Source organism: Coffea eugenioides, chromosome 7 (genome assembly GCF_003713205.1).
Source record: "Coffea eugenioides isolate CCC68of chromosome 7, Ceug_1.0, whole genome shotgun sequence".
NCBI lineage: Eukaryota > Viridiplantae > Streptophyta > Magnoliopsida > Gentianales > Rubiaceae > Coffea > Coffea eugenioides.
In genome coordinates this window covers 34,490,038-34,511,327 of record NC_040041.1, presented here as the reverse complement: position 1 = coordinate 34,511,327, position 21,290 = coordinate 34,490,038, and positions in this window count along the sequence as shown.

Genomic DNA, 21,290 nt, shown 5'->3' with positions numbered 1-21,290 from the left:
AAATCGACGAAATTCCCCCTCCAACTTATCCTCATGGCGTCCGTTCCGACTACAATCCACAGTATACTTGTGCCTATCATTCGGGAGCACCTGGCCACCCAACTACTGGTTGTAGAGCACTTAAACAGAAAGTCCAAGAAATGATTGAGGCGGGGGAAATAGTGATTAGAAGAAATGCAGAACAAGGGCCGAGCATAAGTACAAATCCCTTTCCCGAGCACAAAGGCGCCTTTGAAGCATCCACCTCCAAAGACAAAATTTGAAAGTCCTAAAGGAGCTTTGCGCAATTTGGATGATCGAGTGTTTTCCCTCTTGAAGGGACTTTCGTAAATCTGGGGATTGTCATTGGCCAAAAATTCATGAAAGTTTTCACTGGTTTTGTGTAAATAGCTTTGTTAGCTTCAAGTTTTGACTAAAACAACTTTATCAAGCTCTTGTGTTGTCAATAGCATGCATAATTATATCCTTTCATTGTTTTTGTTTGCTTGTTTGATATCATTTTGTTTATATTGGTTGAGTATCATTTTCAATTTCATTCTAAATTCTTTCGGTGGCCAAAAATAAAATGATTTGACCCTTTGAATATCACTGTTCTGGAATCCGATGAAGCCTTCATTGAAAAATCCCTTCATTGAGAAAGCCTTCATTTTCCTTCTTTGAGAAAGCTTTCAAATCCCGTCATTGAGAAATCCATTCATCGAGAAAAGCCTTCATTAAAAATTCCTTCATAAGGAAAATCCTTTTCTTGCCAGGTAGAAAGTTGATTGGTTAAAGCAGTATCATTAACGATTGATTCTGATTGATGAAAAGCAGTTTAATGCCATGTGCTGTGACCGAAGCTGTCGAAGACACTTGGCCCAAAAAGGTCCACCGGCGGCCCTTTAAAAAAGGGACAAAGCTCTAAAGCGAAGTTGCCATTGCAAGATGAGGTCAAAGGTGAATTTGGTTCCAAACTGGCAAGGTCATTTGTCGTTCAAAAGGGGCTCCCGAGCGAAGCACTTGTCCTAACAAAGGCGGATAGACAGACGTTCCTTCAGCCTATCAACTCGGACGTGTGTAAGAAGTTCTTTATTTGATTATGCAAATGCCCTCTAGGAAATGATGCAAGAGACGAGGCAAAAGTCAGGCCATCTTCCTTTCCAATCAAAATATTTCATCCCTAGTCATCCCCTTTGAGCTATCCGAACAATAATTTTCGTTTGGCAACCCCTGAGAATTGCCAACCCCACACTGGGGCAAATTCATTTTGAAAATGATCAGAAAGAAAAAAAATCCCACACTGGGGCAAATTTATCTCTGAAAGAGATCTGGAGGAAGAGAAAGAACCCCACACTGGGGCAAATCTAGGTTTTGAAGAAAAATGCAAAAGTAAGAAGAATGCAATGAAGAAAATGCAAAGAAAGAAAATCCAATCAAACTGGGGCAAAATTTTCCTCAGTTTCGTTCAAAATGGGAAATAATTTCAAAATGATGCAATCTCAGGCTATTTCACACCCCTCTCATCAAAATTTGCTTTCAAGCCTCAACTTTTCTTGAAAAACACCCCACCTGACTTCATTTCAAAAGCCCAAAGTCCTGGCTTTCGTCATTTGCCGTATTTTCTATTAGGAAATTTGCTAATCAACTGGCAAGTGATGTCCATAATGCCTTCGCCTAATCTTACAAGGGAAGCGCATTTTACTGATGTCAGCAATCTTCAGTTCATACTCCTGAGTCGATTATGGTTGAGTTTTTTCCATTGTTCCTTAGGTGAAAACCCGAAAGGGCACCTCAAAAGAAAAGGAGAAAAAGAAAACAAAAAAAAAGAAAACAAAAACAAAAACAAAACAAAAGAAAAGGAGTGGGGGCAACTTTGGTGAAAACCCGAAAGTGCGCCAAGGTAGGATTTCTGCAATGAGCAAGCACAAGGAGGAACAACTGGTGGTTTAGTCCATTTGGATTTCTCCTCATTTTTGTCATACCTCTGCCAATATTGAATTCCAGAACAAGGATATTCAGAGATTCGAATACGCGTCCTTGGGCCAAAACTTTGTCATTTTGTAAAACATTCTTTGGCAAATACATTCTTAGGAAACTCATTTTTACCAAATTTCTTGCATTCATGGCATTTTTGTAGAATTTAAGCACAAATAGTTGTGAGTGCATTCTTGTGCATATTCATGCGAATTTTTCTTGCATACCTCATTCTTTATCATTGAATTGTGGTAAATGACAACCCCCGTGGTTTATTCGAAGCATACTTGGGTTCAGTCATCTCTTAAAAAGGGCTAAGGCGCAACCAAGCCAATTACGAAGGCTTCGTAATATGGCAAAATGCTTACCCGATCAGTCTGGAAAAGCAGAGACATTTGAAGTGATAAATCCAACCAAGTCAGATGCCGCGGCCAACTTTGACGAAGGCATCAAAAGGCTTATGTTTACACGATTCTCCAAAGGCAAACGGATCAAATGATGGTGGCAATTCTTTTGTTTTTTCTCTTTTGCAGAAAATTCCATGCATGGACGAAAACAATCACACCTCGCACTGGAATCGGTGTTGGAAGGAGTCCTCTGGTGAACAAAGGCAAATCGAAAATATTGCAAGCAAATTTGATCAAAAGGTGCAACAGCATGGCGATACAGAATCAACTATGGACTCAAGTTGCAAAAATCCGTCATACTGGGGCAAATTAATTTTTTGGAAAGATTCTCAAGAGTCGAAAAGAAAAGCGGAAAGAAAAGAAAAATCACCAAACAAAAATCAAAAATCAAATCAAGTTCATCACGGCAGGCTCGGGTTTGATCCCACTGTCCGTTTGTCAAGAGCATTTCATTTTCATAGCCACTAGCCGTGGGTCAGTCCCACTAGTGAGCATTTTCATTTACTTAGCCACTAGCCGTGGGTTAGTCCCACTAGTGTGCATTGCATTTTTCATCGCCACTAGCCGTGGGTTAGTCCCGCTAGTGTGCATTTCATTTTCATAGCCGCTAGCCGTGGGTTAGTCCCACTAGTGTGCATTGCATTTTTCATCGCCACTAGCCGTGGGTTAGTCCCACTAGTGTGCATTGCATTTTCATAGCCGCTAGCCGTGGTTATCCCCAGTGTGCATTGCATTTTTCATCGCCGCTAGCCGTGGTTAGTCCACTAGTGTGCATTTCATTTCATCATTACGTAGCCGTGGGGTTAGTCCCACTAGTAGTGTGGCATTGCATTTTTCATCGCCGCTAGCCGTGGGTTTAGTCCCACTAGTGTGCATTTCATTTCATAGCCGCTAGCCGTGGGTTAGTCCCACTAGTGTGCATTGCATTTTTCATAGCCACTAGCCGTGGGTCAGTCCCACTAGTGAGCATTTTCATTTACTTAGCCACTAGCCGTGGGTCAGTCCCACTAGTGTGCATTGCATTTTTCATCGCCGCTAGCCGTGGGTTAGTCCCACTAGTGTGCATTGCATTTTTCATAGCCACTAGCCGTGGGTCAGTCCCACTAGTGAGCATTTTCATTTACTTAGCCACTAGCCATGGGTTAGTCCCACTAGTGTGCATTGCATTTTTCATAGCTGCGCTAAGCCGTGGGTTAGTCCCACTAGTGTGCATTGCATTTTCATAGCCGCTAGCCGTGGGTTAGTCCCGCTAGTGTGCATTGCATTTTCATCGCCGCTAGCCGTGGGTCAGTTCCACTAGTGTGCATTTCCTTTTTATCGCCGCTAGCCGTGGGTCAGTCCCACTAGCGAGCATCTCATTTGCATTGATAACAAACATGGGTCAGTCCCGTTAACACTTCATTTCACTTCTTTCATTTGTATCACCAATGAACACGGGTCAATCCCACCAACACTCCATTTCACTTCAATTCATCACGTTTTAAATTCTGTTCGGGCCAGTCCCGTTTAAATTCTGTTCGGGTCTATCCCGTGGGTCTATCCCAAATTTAAATTTCTGTGGCGTCATGTCCCGTTTAATTCCTGTTCGCTGTCAGTCCGTTAAATTGCTGTTCGGGTCAGTCCCGTTTTAAATATTCTGTTCGGGTCAGTCCCGTTTTAAAAATTCTGTTCGGGTCAGTCCCGTTTAAATTCTTGTTCGGGTCAGTCCCGTTTAAATTCCTGTTCGGGTCAGTCCCGTTTAAATTCTGTTCGGGTCAGTCCCGTTTAAATTCTGTTTCGGGCGTCAGTCCCGTTTAAATTTCTGTTCGGGTCAGTTCCCGTTTAAATTCTTGTTCGGGTCAGTCCCGTTTAAATTTCTTGTTCGGGTCAGTCCCGTTTAAATTTCTGTTCGGATCAGTCCCGTTTAAATTTCTGTTCGGGTCAGTCCCGTTTAAATTCCTGTTCGGGTCAGTCCCGTTTTATTTTTCATGTTCGGGTCAGTCCCGTTTAAATTCCTGTTCGAGTCAGTCCCGTCTTATTTTTCATGTTCGGGTCAGTCTCGTATTAGAATTCCTGTTCGTCGGAATCTCTTGCAGCCCAATAACACAGGTAAGTATTTGGTGTCCACTTCTTTGTCTCAAGTTTTTTCAAAACTCAGACAAAGAGGGGCAAACTGTAGACACCAAATTTTGAATAATTGGTATGTGGCATCTACTTCATGATTTTTATTTTAGATCGCTTGCATTTAGTTCATTGTTGTGTGTTTTGCATTTCTAGTGGTTATTTTATTTTAGTTTTATTCATTTGGCCCTTTTAATTTGTCTATTCATTTTTATTTTTGTCATTTTAGGTTTTTAATCACTTTTAAGTTTTAGATTTTAGTTTTGAGTTTCTAGTTTTTTTAGTTTTTAAGTTTATAGAGTTTTTAGAAAGAAAAGAAAAATCATTTTAGTCATTTTGTTTTTATTCAATGCTTTCTCGAAAGAAAAATGAAAATGCAAAATCATAAAAAGGGGAAAAAAAAAGAAATTAAAGGAAAAGAGGAAAAGAAGAAAAATTCGAAGAAAAATAGGTTTTAGATGGATTGGAAAAATGAAAAAAAGAGGAAAAAGAAAAGAAAAAAAAAGGGAAAAATTGTTCACAAAAATATGTTTATTTCTTTAAATTCAATCTTTAGGCACTTTAGTTATTTTATTAAGTTATTTTGAGAAAAAGGAAATGATGAAAAATGAAAAATTGAAAAATTAAAAAAGGCCATTTTTGTTTAGTTTTTTGTTTAAAATTATTTTTTGTTTTGTTATTATTATTATTACCTGGTTTGTGTAATTTTGTTATTGTTTTTTACTTTATTTTACCATTTCATCTTTTAATTTGAAAAAAAGAAAAAAAAAAGAAAAAAAAGGAACGCTTGCGGCAGGCAGGCTGCATTCTTTTTTTGCAGCTTGCCAAGGACACTTCGTACGTGCCATTGAAGGGCAGGATGAAGGCAGAGGCTGGCCTTCATCCTGACCATTCAGTGTAGGGTTAAAGGGCCTTGGAGTTCCATATAAAAGCAGAAAGAAAACATCAGCCGCGGAGGAGTTTTTTTTGGAGAGCGTTAACGAGCTAAGAGAGAACCGAGAAGAGAGCGAACGAAAGAAAAACCTGAGAAAACAAGGGAGAGAGAGAGGTTGGCTGTGAGTAAGGGCTGGGTTTAGAAAGGACAGAGGACGGTTGGAAAAGGGAGAGAGGGAGAGGTAGGCAGTTGCAAAATCTTTGGCCGAAAGGAAAAGCTCGACGGCTGGGAAGAGTTTGGGTTTGCAAGAAGGTGACCGATCCTTATCATCATCGCTCCATTGGCGTCCCTTTTGAAGAGCAGCCAGAAACCATTTCAGCAATCATCCCACGCTTCATTAAGGTAAGATTCTTATCTTGTATGGTAGAAAGCTGTCTTCTTTACCGATTATTTGCTTCTGTCTTTGCTGCTGAGGTTGGTTGATGTTTCTTTGCCGATAAATTTGTGATGTTTGGAGCCTATGTGTTGAATCAGTAGGTTTCATTTGAATTTTACTGTACGATTGTGTTTTGGTCGAACAAAAATTGCAGAAAGTTTGCAACTTTGCCTGTTTTGTGCTTAGAATCTTTAACCGCAAGCTCGCTCTCTTCTTTGCTGCATTTTGTCCGTTGGCTTTGTTCAAATTTTCGAGACAGTTCATGCTTGGGTGGCATTTGATGATAATGGGGGTGAATTCCTTGCATTTGGTTTTTTGGATGGCAAACTGGTAGAGTTTATTCGCATGCAGATTTAAGCTAAGATAAAAAGTAGTAAAAGCTGTTGCACTTGGTTTTATTCTTTGCTGTTTCTTCCCGTGACCTTGCCTTCGGATGATTCTCTGTCACCTAGTTAATCTGATATTTGAATTTGAGGTAGGTGAATGGTTGATAGTGAGCCTATTTGTTTGGTCTAAGCCATAGATGTTTTGATGGGGAGTCACACGATGTGAAGCTGCAAAAATTTTGCAGCAGAACAAAAACCTTTTTTGTTTGCATTCCTTTTTCTGTCTTCCTTTCCGCAGCTGCTCGGAAAAAGAAAAATCTATTTGGCTGTTTGATTTTATGTTGGTAAGAGGAATCAGATAGGGGAAGTTGGGTTCGCATTTTGGGGCTGAAATGGAAAGTGGCCGAAAGAATGCTTGCTGGAAGAAAGATAATTTCCGGTTCCCAATTTTTTTTTTACATTAATGTTTTCCAGAATTTTGCACTAGTTCTTTCCATGCCTGAGTTCCCTCCCATGTCCTTGCTTGTTGGGATATCCAATTCATGTCTTGCTTGTTTATTTACTTGGGTTAATGCATATGCTTGACATGAATCTGGTTGGCCGAAAGTTTTCTTGAAATTGTAGCAATATTGCAGTCTAGAAAACGCAGAAATGTTTTGATGTTTGCGACTTGGTTTTGATTGGTTTGGGTCAGATTTTAGCATGAATATAGATCATTTCTGATGTATTTTGAATTTAAAAGTTTGTTGGAAATTCATGGTATGAAATTGCTGAAGTCACCAAGTTTAAAAATTCCTCCTTCCAAAAACGCAGCAAGCAAAGGCTGCTGCATTTTTCTTTTCTCTACCATGTTTCTTTTCCCTTGATTACTAGTTGAGTTTTGCACTCTAGTGCCATGTTTGATCGTGTGTTGGAGGGAAGCAATGGAAGGCTGGGGGTTTGAGTTTGCATATTTGCATGTTTGAATCATAATTGAATCCTTTGCTGAAGCAAACAAGTAGGCTGCCGAAACCATTCTGCATGACTTTTAGAAGTTTGGCATGATATATTTCCATGTTTTATGGTCATCTGGATTGTGATCATTATGTAGCCTTCTAGGTGGTTTAGGATTTTGATGTTGGGGTTGGCAAATATCCTACCAAAGCCATGTAGTAGAATCAAAAGTCTGGTTTGCATGATAAGCCTTGGCTGGAAAATGAGTTTTAAGTTGCTAAGCTGTCTTTGCATGATTTTTTATTTCAGAATTTTGCATCAGTTTCCAGCTATATTTTGGTTTGTTTGAATCTTGAATTTGTATGTCATAAGGCTTAGATTAGTTTTGGGTGTTTGGTTGAAAGGTCTTGATCAAATTTGGTGCTTTTGGAACATGAAATCCAAGTTTGGAAGTAAAATGCAGCGTACATTCATGTTGTTTGTAGAAGGTTTCTGCTGCAGAAATTGTCTTCCTACGTGGGTTGCATGCTCTTGCATGAAAAATAACTTCCAAAAATTGCACTCCCACCCCTTGACTTCCATCTAATGCATCCATGGCCCAATTAATTGGAAAACTTAATTAATTTTGTCCTCCTAACATGCCATTCCCTCTTTAATTCATCTTGATTTATTTTGGGTAGATACTTAAAGAGTTGTAGAATGAATTTGAAGGGTCTAATAATTTCTTTTTCCTAGACTTGAAGTTAATTTGGTTTTTCTTGGATTTTTTTTTGGCATTTTGTTGCTTAGATACTAGTAAATTGCTCCTCATTTACCTTTTTTGTGAATTTTCTCGTTTGACTTGGTATGTTTCACCTTAGATTTTTAATTTTATTTTATGTTTCTTAGTCCCTTAGTTTTTTAGTCCCTCTTTAATTTTTTCAATTGGGTCGTTGCTTGTCTTAATTGGTTAAGTACGAGTAGTTTACTTTCTTTGGAAGGCCCCAAGTGATTCAATTTGGCGTTTATTTCCATTTTCTCTGATTTATTTGATAATTTAAGTGGTACCTTGACATTTTTATTATTTTGGAGGGTAAGTTAGTAATTTCACTACGTTAGGGCGTCACTTCAAGGGAGGTACACTCTATCCTTCATTTGCACTTCATTTGACCCTACGTGCTCCTACGTGTTATGTGAAATTGCATGCCTACTCCGCTTTCCTTACCTCCTTGCATGCATTTACTGGCTTTTACTTTTATTTAAGATAGGGCTCGGAGAGCCTCTGGTCCATTTCCCCTTCCCCTTTATGCTTTTATGGGGTATGTGTACACCTCTTGGCTTGTAATAGATAGGGCTCGGAGAGCATCTGGTCCATTTCCCCTTTCCCTTTATGCTTTCATGGGGTATGTGTACACCTCCTGGCTTGTAATAGATAGGGTTCGGAGAGCATCTGGTCCACTTCCCCTTCCCCCTGGTTGCTTGCTTTTGTTGTTACATGTTAAATTGCTTTAGTAGGCTCTTGCATCTAGTCGAGCATGCTAAGTGCTACGTGCTACGTGTTTACGAGCGTTTTGGCATGTCTACTTGCTTTCATAACTATGAATGAATGGAATGGATGAATGTACGTTTCCGCTAGTCCAACGCTAGTCGGAATTCATAGATGGGCTAGTCCAACGCTAGACCCAATAGGATTTTTCCTTGGATTTTCATTAATGCATTATTTGCCTGTTCACTACATATCATGCATTTTTTCTTAGTTTTATCATCTGGCATGCTCCTCGACCCCCTTTTCCCCTCACTTTAGGTTTTGCATCCCATACTAGCTATAGGGTTCATTTTGCTTGAGTGTTCCCCTTCCGATAAGGGAAACGAGCGAGTGTGGCTACTCGATAGCCTTAGCACGCTAGTTTTGCCTTCTAATCAAAGGGAAAATCAAGTCACGATTTAGGTCTCCCCGTACCCAATTTGCATGAATTCCCTAGGCTCATGCATTCTCAATCCACTCTATCATTACACTTTCACTTTTGTCTCATTTGCACACATGCACCTTTTATCACCTTCACTTGCACACGAACACTTTTTTTGCCTTCACTTGCACACGAACACTTTTTTTGCCTTCACTTGCACACGAACACTTTTTATCTTCGCTTGCACACGAGCATTTTATCTTCACTCGCACACGGGTACTCTCATCTACATTTGCACACCTTCACTCTTATCTTATTACTTTTATCATTTTTCTCACTTCACACAAGCTCACACTTTCACATAGCATGCATTCCACTCATTTTTCACGTCATTTAGGTTTAGGTGTGACCTCTCCAAAAGGATCATTATTGGGCTTCACAATTAATGTGATTGGCACCACTCAACCTTTGAAGAGAAATTTCCCCCAATCCCCCTAGGTCTAGGTTTTTGCATTCATATAGACATATCCAATACGTGATACATACCTTGGGTAGAAAATTTAGGAAAAATTGGTTCAAGTCACGCAACTAGCCTTGGCTAGGTCGAAGGGGTGCCTTGGATTTTTATCCTTGCCTTCCCTTTCGTCAAATGTGACCCCCGATCCCTCTTTTGGTTACGTAGACCCAAAAGTTCTTAAAAAGGGTTTATTTACTTTTTTTATTCAAAAAACAAAAAAAATCATTTTTTGGGTGACTTGGTACACCCTAACTCTATACCAAGTGGCGACTCCATTTTTGATGCAAAAAACCCTTTTGAACTTCACTTGGCCAAATCGTCGCATTCTAAGTCCCATGGCCTTTTACTTTTCATTTTGCACACGTTCACACATTGCACACCACACACCACACAATTCAACTCGAATCGAAAAGTGGGGCGCGACAATGAAAAATGATGTAAATGGCCCTATGAAATACCCTCTAATTGACCCCTCAATTGCTTGGATAATAGTTGATAAACCCTAGCTTTCAATTTTCTTAAAACCGAATTTGTGAGTATTTTTCTTGAATTTTAATAGGTTAAAAAGGCTCTAAGAAGGTCAAAAAATGTTGGGTTGATGATTTCTTGCAAGGAAATGGAGTAATATGGATGATTTGTGAAGTGTGTGTATTTATGTGTGAGAAAACATAGCCTTAGAGGAAAAAGAAGAAAAAGAAATGAAGCTACGCTTTTGTTTTTAAAAGAAGAATGGAGAAAACGCGGGGTAGGTTGTGTTTTACTGCTTACGTTTTCAAGTTAAACCATGCAGAACCCAATACGTAGGTATAGAAAACGCGGGCTGTCACCTGCATATTGAGCCCGCGTTTTCTGTTCTTATGCAAAAATGAAACAGGCAACAAATGCAAGTATAAACACAGGTAAAATCATGTTTTAGCCCGCATTTTATCAAATTTCCTTGAAGATAGGTTCAAATGCAACCAAGAAATGCGAGAAGGGTCGCGGTTACTTGGGTGCATTTTTCATTTCTGCAGTTTTAGTGCAAAATTTCTGCTATTTTCTAAAAGTTATGCACATGACCCCAATTTCTAAAATACATTCTAGATCATTTCTTTGTCAAAATAATCTATTCACACAGATGTAAAATGATCTAAACATGCATTCTAACTCCTTTTAACACAAAAAAAAATCACAGTTACTCAATTTGAGGAGTTGAGATCTTTGATCGAATTTCATTTTTTTCACCTCATTTGGCCACCTTTGCTTCTATTTTTCATTCCTACAAAACAAACATAACTAAATAACATCAATATTTAAGTAAACCCTAAAATTACACTAAACTGAAATAAAATATTAAAATATTGGATTGTCTCCCAACAAGCGCTTCTTTATAATCATTAGTTTGACTATTTAACCTGATTCTTCAATGAGGTTTTGTTAATGAGTACTTGCTCATTTCAGGTCGCAGTGGATCAACAAATGGTGGCTCAATAGTAAAAGCCACATGTTCTAATGATAAGAGAGATGGAAGTGGCATACTTATCTCAAATGATTCATAAATATTACCTTGAATGAGCATCACTTGAGTACTCACCAAAGGATTGTCCATATAACCTTCTTCGGTAATGATATCCTTAAAACTTACTTCTTCAAAACACTTCTCAAGAGGGGTTAAGTGTGAATCACTAATGCCAATCTCTTGAGATTCAAAATTAGTTTCAAAGATATTATCTTGTGCAATGGATACTTTTTCATTGAAACAACACTTAGGATCATCTTTTTGACCAAAATGCAATCCATTTTCACATGCAACATTCCCACCGGTCAAGATGAGGGTCAACTTGCAAATTATCAGAAGATATAACTTCACACAAAACATGCAATTGGTCTTGGATGTTCCAAAGTGAAAAGTTAGTCCATCTAACCTGTTCTCAACTCTATCAAAACGGTCGGAAGTCGCATTAGTTAGCTGTTCTAAATTTGAATCAATTTGATTAGCTAACCTTTCTATAGCTACTTCCCAAGATGTTTTTGATTCAAGTTGGATATACTCAGGTTGATAATCACAAAACATGGAGCATCATTATATGCACATTGATTATCCCAACCATAAGTATAAGAATTACCTCAATTAGGACCATTTTGATCAAAACAAGGATTTTAATACCCTAATTCATCATAATAATGAATATTTTATGCTTGATGACATGTTTGAGTAGCATGATAACCTCCACACAAGTCACACATCACATTATTAGAATTGAAAGCAGTAACATTCTTCTTTTGTTCAAACATATTTGTAATGGTGTCCAATTGAACTTTTAACGTTATATAATTAAGTTTAGCCTTTAAACACCTTAAACCATCTTCAAAAAGCATACTTTCAGACATCCTTTGGTTACCTCCACAGTTGTAGTTGTGAAAAGTATAGTCCATTGCCGAACTTCCTTCTCTCAAACTTTTATCCTTTTTTGTTTACTATCCTCCTTATAACCTAAAAATGCTTTTAAATAATCTCAAAAGTAAGATTAGTCAAGAAGAATAGCTTAAAAGACACAAATCAAAAACAAGACACTAAACACAATAAAAGACTTGACAAAACACTAAACATAACAAACAAGACACTTGACACAACAAAAACAAAAAAGCAAGTAAAAATGTCTGAACTAATAAAGTTGTTCTTAGCACTGATATTGTCAATTACCGATGGTTTTCGAACTCCTTTCTTATTTTTAGATTATCAGAAGTGCAAAAAATTAAATCTACAATATAAATATGAGATAAAAGTAATATAAATAATAATAGAAAACTCCTAGAAGTATGAAATGCCTAACTACTCTTGCAAGTGAAATTATCGGTTAATTGAATATTATTATCTTGGCTAATTATGGTGTAATTTCTTAATGTATATGAAACCTACTCTCATAGTAAATCAATTATACTTGTAGCTAATTCATACCTACTCTCGTGGTTATGATATTAACTACAAGCTCATTCTTCTATGAAATTATATGAAGCAAGTTACTAAAGCCACAAATGTGCACCTCTACTCTTATGAGTGTACTCCCTAGGTTTAACACTTCTTTGAACCAGTGTCAAATTTCAACTCTCATTCCAAACTTAACACCTTAAGATTATCATAATTACTAGTCAATTAATCATGATTAGATAAACAAAAAATGCTAAATAACTTGCTCAAAATAATATCATCGAATAACCAAGTAAATATCATAAACAAGATATAGAAAGTTCATCCATAACGCTAGACATAAACTTTAGCCAAACATGAAAAGAATGAAAGAAAAAATCATACTTGTCGTATAGTTAAACATGAATTCAAATACAAAAGAAAAAGTGATAGGAGAGAAGTCACTCTTATCATAAGTTACAAGCTCTCAATCGTGATCATTAATTCTTCCCCCGAATCTAACTATAAGTACGAGAAGAAAAAACTACATTAACTATACTATACTAATAAACTAAACTAATGAATTAAGAAAAACTAGTGAAGACTACATTTTTAGTAGTGTCTCTAGCCTTCCAAAGTTATGCAAATATTCTCCAAGGCCTCTATTTATAGAAGAATTCAAGTTGAAGATGAGTTGTTTCTAGTTGGCAACGTTGTCTCTTGAAATCACCAAAAATTATTTCTTGAAGTCTCTACACTTTTCTTTATAGCTACAGCTGAAATTCTGAGCTGGAGAATAGCTGGAAAAGCTGTTTGAATGTAGAACAAGTTAATGAGCAAGTTGCAACTGCAATTGAAGAATATGTGAGCAAGAAATCACGGGCTTGAGCTCGGGTATTGCTCCACGTTTTGCCTTATTTCAGCTTTTCTCATTTCTGGCCAGTCTTCAACTTTGCTTTGTTTTTATCCCAATTTCAACTGATATTTTCTCGATGATGGAAGCTGAACTAGATTTTTTTTAAAACATGACAAAATCATATCTTTTTGAGTTAACTTTCTAATGCTTCAAGAATCATTGAATTTGGAGCTTTGTAACTTGAGATATAGCCAAAATACCAACAGGTATCAATACTATCAAGCTCCCTTTCTTTTATACTTGATTGCATTTTATCTTTGCACTTCATCTCATCTTTAAATCACTTCAAATCATCAACACTCATTCAAATATTTTCTTAATTCACTCCAATTGATGATTGAATCATTGAAACATACAAAAATATGAAGTTTTCATCATTGTTACACTTAGACCACAAAATGCATACTTTCACTTGAATCCTAGTTAATTAGCTATAAAAATAAGTAAAAAAACCAAAACTAAAAATAAAACAGACTTAAATCACTCCAAAATGCATATTTATCACTTACATTTTGAAAATATTAAATTTCCCACTAAAATTGAACTTAGGAGTGCATTTTCAAAGCACATACAGGATTGCTAGAAAATAGAACTGTGACACCCCGGATTTTGTGTAAGAAGAGAGAGTGTGAGAACCCGAAAGTTTTCTTATTTTCTAGCCATTATTTTAATTCCGTGCATACAGTTTCTAGAATGAATTTTTTTTAGCTATTTTTAGAAGGGAGTTAAGTTCCAAGACATTTTCTCGATATAAGTTAGTTCGTGTGATATTGGTAGTGTATATTGGACGTGGGACCCGCTAGTGCGGTATGTGCGATAATGTTTGATAACTAGTTGGAGTTCTGTGTTAAGGGATATTATATTACAAGATACTAGAAGACAATTAGAGGTTGGCTAGGTAATTAATCATTGGTACGCAAGAGGATAGGTAACTATAACGGTTGGGTGGTTAGTAAATTAATGAGGTGTAATTAAACTTGTGGATTACATTAAGTTGGTGATCTATGGAGTTGTAAAATCCCTCATATTTTCTTCAACCCTTTTATTTTGATTAAATTATTTTATAATAGCTATACTATTCATTTACCTCCCCAGTGGTTGGAATAAAGAATAGAATTAAGAGTTTTCCCTTTTCATTCATCGTTAGGGTAAACTAAGGTTTTTACGTTTTTTCGTAGCGTGAGTAATCGGTACGAGGTGTGTACTAAATTTGGTGATTAAGAGTAACGTTTAGATAATAAAAAGTGTGTGATTAGAAGTAATAATCATAAGATAGTGAATTATAAATGAAAACCCTAGTACGTGCGAGTTAAAGAAAAACGGTTGGAACCGACGGGTACCGTTTGTTACCGAGTGAGTACACCACTTGACTACTACCTTATTACCTTAATAGCCTTGTTTCATTTCAGCTAATTAACCCTAAAATATCTTTTAAATTAGCCACAATTTTTGACCAAAAGAAATAAGAGAAAAGTCTAGAAAAGAAAAGCCAAGTGTCATGAACCTATGGAAGTTGGACTTTGACCAATTTCTTACCTTTGCTAAATATCTAATTTGGACTAGAATCATCTTCATTCTTCTTCAAGGCTGGCTGAACCATAGAGGGAGAAAAGGGAGGGGAAACTTCATCTTCACTAATCAATTTTCTTGCTCAATCTTGAACTCCAACCATAAATCTTGCAAACCACTCCATATAAGTTACTCTTTGGGGAAGATTAAAGCTTTGTGTGGCAAAATTTTGGAAGGAAAGGTTGTGGTCTTCTCCTACAAGCATCCTAGGAAGGTATCATGGCTGCTTATCCTTTCCCTCTTCCTTAATCTTGATTAAGTTTGGATAGAAACTCTTAATCTTGGGTTATGACGGTTAATTAGTGAGTTTTGCATGAGATAGTGGAATGATTAGCTAGGGTTTACATTTTCAGCCTTGATTATAGTTATTTATCTAGTAATGGATGTTATAGAGTTAGTAATTGTTGGTTTTGATGATTGAATGCTTATTAGATATGAAATTCTAGAGGAAAAGTTCAAATTCCAGAAATTGAAACTAACCTGTTTAGCTTCTGACCTGTTTAATTGTTCCATGCTAGAGGCCTAATTAGGCTTAGGTCAAAACATGAAAGTTGTAGGAAATGATGTTATATAGCTTTTTGCAAAATTTCAACTCAATCGGAGCACTGTATCATGTGAAACAATAGAAATACCCCTGACTGCCAAATGCCCTGTTTTGTGGACAGTTTTCTGTCTTCTCGGTGATTGCACATTTTGATATTTACAATGAATGAATTGGTTGTTGATGTCTTCATGAGACTTGTAGTTCTCTGTCTTAGCTTTGCAACGGTATAAAGTGTACCCCAATCCGATAAACATAGCTCCAGTTGTGGCTAAAATTCTATAAGATGTCAAATCTGATGTTTAGCTTTTGTCTTCAAAAATTGATTTTTGGTTGTTTTATTAGACTTGTGTTATAAATGGATGATTTTGGAGCCTAATTGAAAGACTATGGTAGTAAAATTGATTGTGTGGGATTTTGGGACTGAATTGAGAAAAATAATGAAGGCATAAATGGCTGGAAAATAGGTAAACACAAAGGACATGCTGCCCAAATTTTCACTAGAGGTATAAACCAGCCTTTGGAGTTCTGGTTCTGTAATTTGCAAATTCGACCTAGATCCACTAAAAACTGGGTTGAGTTGTTTTCATGAAAGTTGTAACCCTTTGTCTTAGCTTCGAGACGCTACCCCGTACACCTTGATCAGATAACCACATCTCTGGTTATTGTCAAAACCGTGTAACCCATTTTTATACAGTTTTCATTTCCGCGCACGCGCACATGCATTTCTTTGCCGTTTTTGCCGTTTTGGCCGTTTTAGTCCTTACTTCCATTTGTGATGGTCGGTTGACTAATTGTTGAGTATAATCTTCTGTCACAGGCAGTGACGAACTGGACGGAGTCGGTGGACCCGTATAAAGTGCCTTGATTTGCGCGCTAACTATTTTGAGTGAGTAATTGAATTTGTTTATATGATGAATTGTCGATGTGATTTGTATATGTTGAATGGGTACTTAGGCGAGGGTGTACTTTATCTCACTCGACTTAAGCCCATTCTCTGTTGTTGACTCAATATGTGAGAATACATGCTTTGTGCTGAGTAACACCCTTTTGCTGTGTGCTGTTGGGGTGATTACACAACTTGAGTTGAACCCCCTGTGCTGTGTGCTGTTGGGGTGAGTACTTTGTTGAGAGATATCATCTATTGAGAGATTGGATATCTCAGGGTTTGGTTTCGGCTAGGTTCCAAGGATAGACGAACTATTCGAGCCAGCCGAGGCTTGGTCGAAGATAGTTTCATGCTAACCTTGAGATTTCGTTCTTTGTTAAAACTTTGATTAAAGTTAAGTGATTTTGTTTTGCTCGAAGGTAATATTTTACAATTTAAATATTTGTGTTTGTGGTTCTTAAAATGCTATTTATTATGGTTTGATTTACCTTTAGTTGGTGAGTGAATGAATTGATTCTTTGACGTTATTTCTTTTCTTGATTTCAAGTAGATAGTCCTAGCTAATTGAGATACATCTTAAAATTTCATGTGTGCCACTTGACTAGCAGAGTATTATTAAGTGATATTAAAGTTAGCATTACTGTTTTGTAAAACCAGTGTGCAAGGTACTGGTATTTTGGTGTTGCCCAACAAATACCCTCACTTGCATGCGTCTTGTGATCATTCCTGTTGGAGTTCCTAGGAAACTAGCAATGACTAAAAATGACCTTTTAATATCAATGCTGACATTGTTAGGACTCTCTAAAGGAATTTCAAAGTGCTACACGAAAACCATTGTCTGCATGGCAGCGTTTGGGACTGGAATGAACGTGACGTGTTGGCATCAAACATTTGGGGTTGGAAGGGATTTCGAAGTGTTTGTGAAGTTATGAACTATTCTTCTACGATTCAGTTAATTTGTTGCGGTGTTGTTTAGCTATCTTTATTATGCATATTAGATAATTTAAAGTCCAAGATGGTTGAACTAGCCCAAGATTTGAATTTTTTTTTTTCACTCCTAATTCTTGTTGGAGCTGTACAAACTATTGTAAAAATGTGGGAAAGAAAGACTGTGTGCTGTGACTTAATTAATTTACGTTTATTGTGTTCTTCATTCATGTTTATTTTTCATATTGCATATGGGCTCCTTTGTCCGGACTCTTCGTGGTTTATGTGGAAGTATGCAAACACTTCATTATGGTCCAGAATGACATAAGATTTACATCCCTTCTTAAGGTCCTTTCTTGGCAGCCAATATGAGAAGTAATTGATTGATGTCTAAAATATAAGAGCAAAAATTAATGTCTTCCTCATAAAATTTTTAGTGAATTTTACCACTATGGTCTCGCCCATTAAGCAGCTTAATTAGCAAACCAATTAAGTTAACAATTACTTCAATGCTTCAGTTCTACGAGTTATGCATTTGCATGGACACTACATACAACTTGGCAAGAATTTACATATCATTGTTCAGAGAAATGAGAATACCAGGAAATTTTTCAATATTTTCGACACAATATATTGGGCATTGGCTGTGCCTTGCACTGCCAGAAAACCTCTAGTAAGAAAGGATTAAGATTTAGTGCTTTCCTTTTCTTTTGCCAAGTGACTTCTTAATTATTTGACAAGTGGCAAGGTCAAATATTTCTTGCAAATTGTCCATAGCCTTCTCTTTCTTTTGGCATTGAATCGTTTCTTTTTCATTAGTGCTTTCCTTTTCTTTTGCCACGTGGTTTCTTAATTTTTCTGACAAGTGGCAAAGTCAAATATTTCTTGCAAATTGCCTGAAGCCTTTTCTTTCTTTTGGCATTGAACCGTGTCTTTTTCAAATTGCTGTTGAAGCCTTTTCTTCCTTTCTCTCTACCAGATAGCTATTCTGAGCAAAAATTCGTCGCGCCTATTCTGAGCAAATCCAATTCCAAGCGCCTATTCTACTAAACCCAATTCGAAACGTCTATTCTGACCAAAAAGTTTAGATTTTTACATGATTTGGGAGATGAGTTTTGTGAGTTCCTTCTTCTAGCTAGTAGTCAACTGCTACTCCTGCAGACATTTGATTTCATATTGCAGGGATTGTTGGTCACTCACATGGTGTTTGTACTTCAAAGGAGGCAAATTGGGAGCAGGTGAACTACTCTTGCTTACATTTCCCGTGTTTTCCTCTTTCTCTAATATCAAATTAACCCATCTCTATATTGATTTCATGTTGTAAGAATTGTTGGGCACTTACGTGATAATTGTACTTCAAAGGAGGGAAATTGGGAACTTTTTATTAGATTAGGTATGGCATTCTATTCTCATCAGCTTTGCCATTAAATTTTCGGCTCAAATCATGCTTTCTATTCAATTCTCATCAGCCGTACGATTATGATGAGAAATATCTTTTCAGATATGATATTTTCCTTATTTCGGTTATGATAAGAAATTGCTTTCCTATTCATTTAGCCTGTTGCTTTTTCAGTGAATTACGAAATCAAAAAATGGAATAGAGGTATTTATCAGTGCATGGTGCTGGCTCCTGTGCCTTATGAACTGCAAAAAGAAGCATCCTGGTCTTTACACCTTCTTTGGAGTCTCTTTGGTGAGAAAAAATCTTTCCCTTTTTTTGTCAAATTTTTCACGTATGAATAATAAACAAAATTTTTTTTAAATATAAATGTTTTTATTTATTTAATGCATCAAACAAAAGAGCCAGAACTACAAAGTTTGCCCACCACGCCTTACTGGCACACTTGCCCCTCTTATCCTCCTAATTGATGACATGCCCAACCTGTCTAGACCAACCTCCCCCCTTGCCAACTTTGGGAACGTGTGAATATGTTCATAGATAACACAAGGCTGGTGTTGATGAGAGACACCCACATTGGCAAGAATATCTGCCACTCGGTTCGCTTCTCTGAAGCAATGAGAAATTCGAGCTACGTCTGCTACCAGCTCCCAGATTTGATCCACCTCGTTCCGGATCCGCCACGGGCATCTGAACCGACGCTGAAGTATTCCCACCAATACCTAGGAATCTGATTGAATCTCCACCCTGGTGAACCCCTTCTCCACACACAACTGAAGTCTAGTTAGCAAAGCAAGGGCCTCCGCGTGGAAGCTCAACCTCTTACCAAAGCACGCAGAGAAAGCCACTATAGGCCTTCCTAAAGAATCTCGCAAGACCCCGCCGCCGCTTAATAAATTCTAATATACACATATGCTTCAATTGATAGGTTTTTTTTGTTGTGATTCATATCATCAGTCAAGGAATCCTTTAACTTGAAGGTCAGTTTGTTGTCTTTGTTGAATCTATGAACATCTTTTCTTCATTTATGTGACTATATTTTCATAAGTGAAATTTCACCTTTCCTTTTTCTTTTGAGTAGTTTTTCTTCAGTTTTTGCTTCATTTATTTTAAGTGTACTGGTGCTATTTGTTTTGTGTGATCTTTTGTGAAACAAATGGTTGTTTATTTGAGCAAGTGATTGTGTTAATATTGACAGTCATGCTGTTTTTGCAAATAAAGCATAATAAATAAAGGAGAAAATTGGTAAAACCTTAAAGCTAGATGTAAACATTCTTGATCATCCACTCCAGTGGTTGATCACATTTTTAAGAGTCTAATGAGCCTGTCCAAATGTTGCTCACCCATACACTTGGAATTGTGCTGCTGCAACCCATTCAGCTACCCATTCACCTAAAAAATAAGTCAAAAGTGAAGATATCAATCCAGCTCCCAATTCAATTCAATAATCCTTATTTTGAAATTTGGTGAATTCCTGAAGCAATATATTATTAGTGGCATACCTACAAAAAGAAGAGATCCATTTGCTGATATGATTCTGGCCAACTGAGCTATCCTATTGGTTTGCATATAATCAATGTTCTATCAAACAGTCAAATTGCTATATACACTAGAAAAAAAATTGTAGTAATGGACATCAATAACAGATTTTGTGAGCCAAAGTCATTATTCCAATATATTTTGTGAGACAAACTTTTGCTTGTGCTGATTTTGGGGCTGTGGCTGCTATGCTAAAGTTATTATTACATGACAAGTTCCTTTTTAACTAATTTCAACCTCTTGCTGTTAGTGCTTTTCTCTTTAATCACAATGGACAATTTGGTAACACATAAAAATGAGAAGTTGTGCAGAACCTAAGATAGTTTTTCTTACAATATACATATATGAGATATGTGACCTGCTATTGTTCTAAATGAGAAATAGGAGTGATTATCTATTTTTTAGAGAACTTTAAGGTCAATGCAGAGAGGTTGTTATTGGCAAAGCTTGTTTAGTCATCTAAGTGACTATTGGTTAAGCAACTTAAGACTTTGTATTTCTTGTTTCTAATTGATTACTTAATGTGTGCATTTTTAGCTGTTTCATTTAGTCTAGACTTGTCTAGGGCAATGAAAAACCTGATGGCTACTTCTTAAGGATATTGTATATAGAGCATTCTTCGGTTGTTATTCATTGTAACCCTTTTAGGCAAAGCTCGTTCACTCCTTTATATGACCATCAGTTAAGCAACTTAGGTTATTGTGCCTGTTTTATCCCAAGTTGCATGTGATATGCTTGCTATTTTGTTTAATCTAGACGCAACCTTAGGATAATGAAAAGCCTGAAAATTACTTCTTAAGAACGGAGATTTGAATGGTGCTACTTGTTGTAGTCTAGCCAAAAGCTGGGCTCCAAAGGCATCAAATGTAATAAATATTTCTAAAGGAAAATGAAGGCTATTAACTTGGCATTCGGCTCAGTTGTGGTTTTAGCTGTCTAATGATATCCTATTAAAATTACTTTGTTTTGTTTATTAGTGAGTCATTGCTCTTGTTGTATTGCTTCTAAAGTTCGAATTATGTATGCAGCTATTTAGCATCTTTGACATTCTTTAGACAACCATATAGTTTGCTGTCAAGATTCAATGACTAGAACTTCTATGTGTTCACTGATTACAACTTTATAGTGCAACAGTTCATATAGCAAACTAATGTAGGAATTACTATTTACTATTTTTCTTTGCTCCTTTTT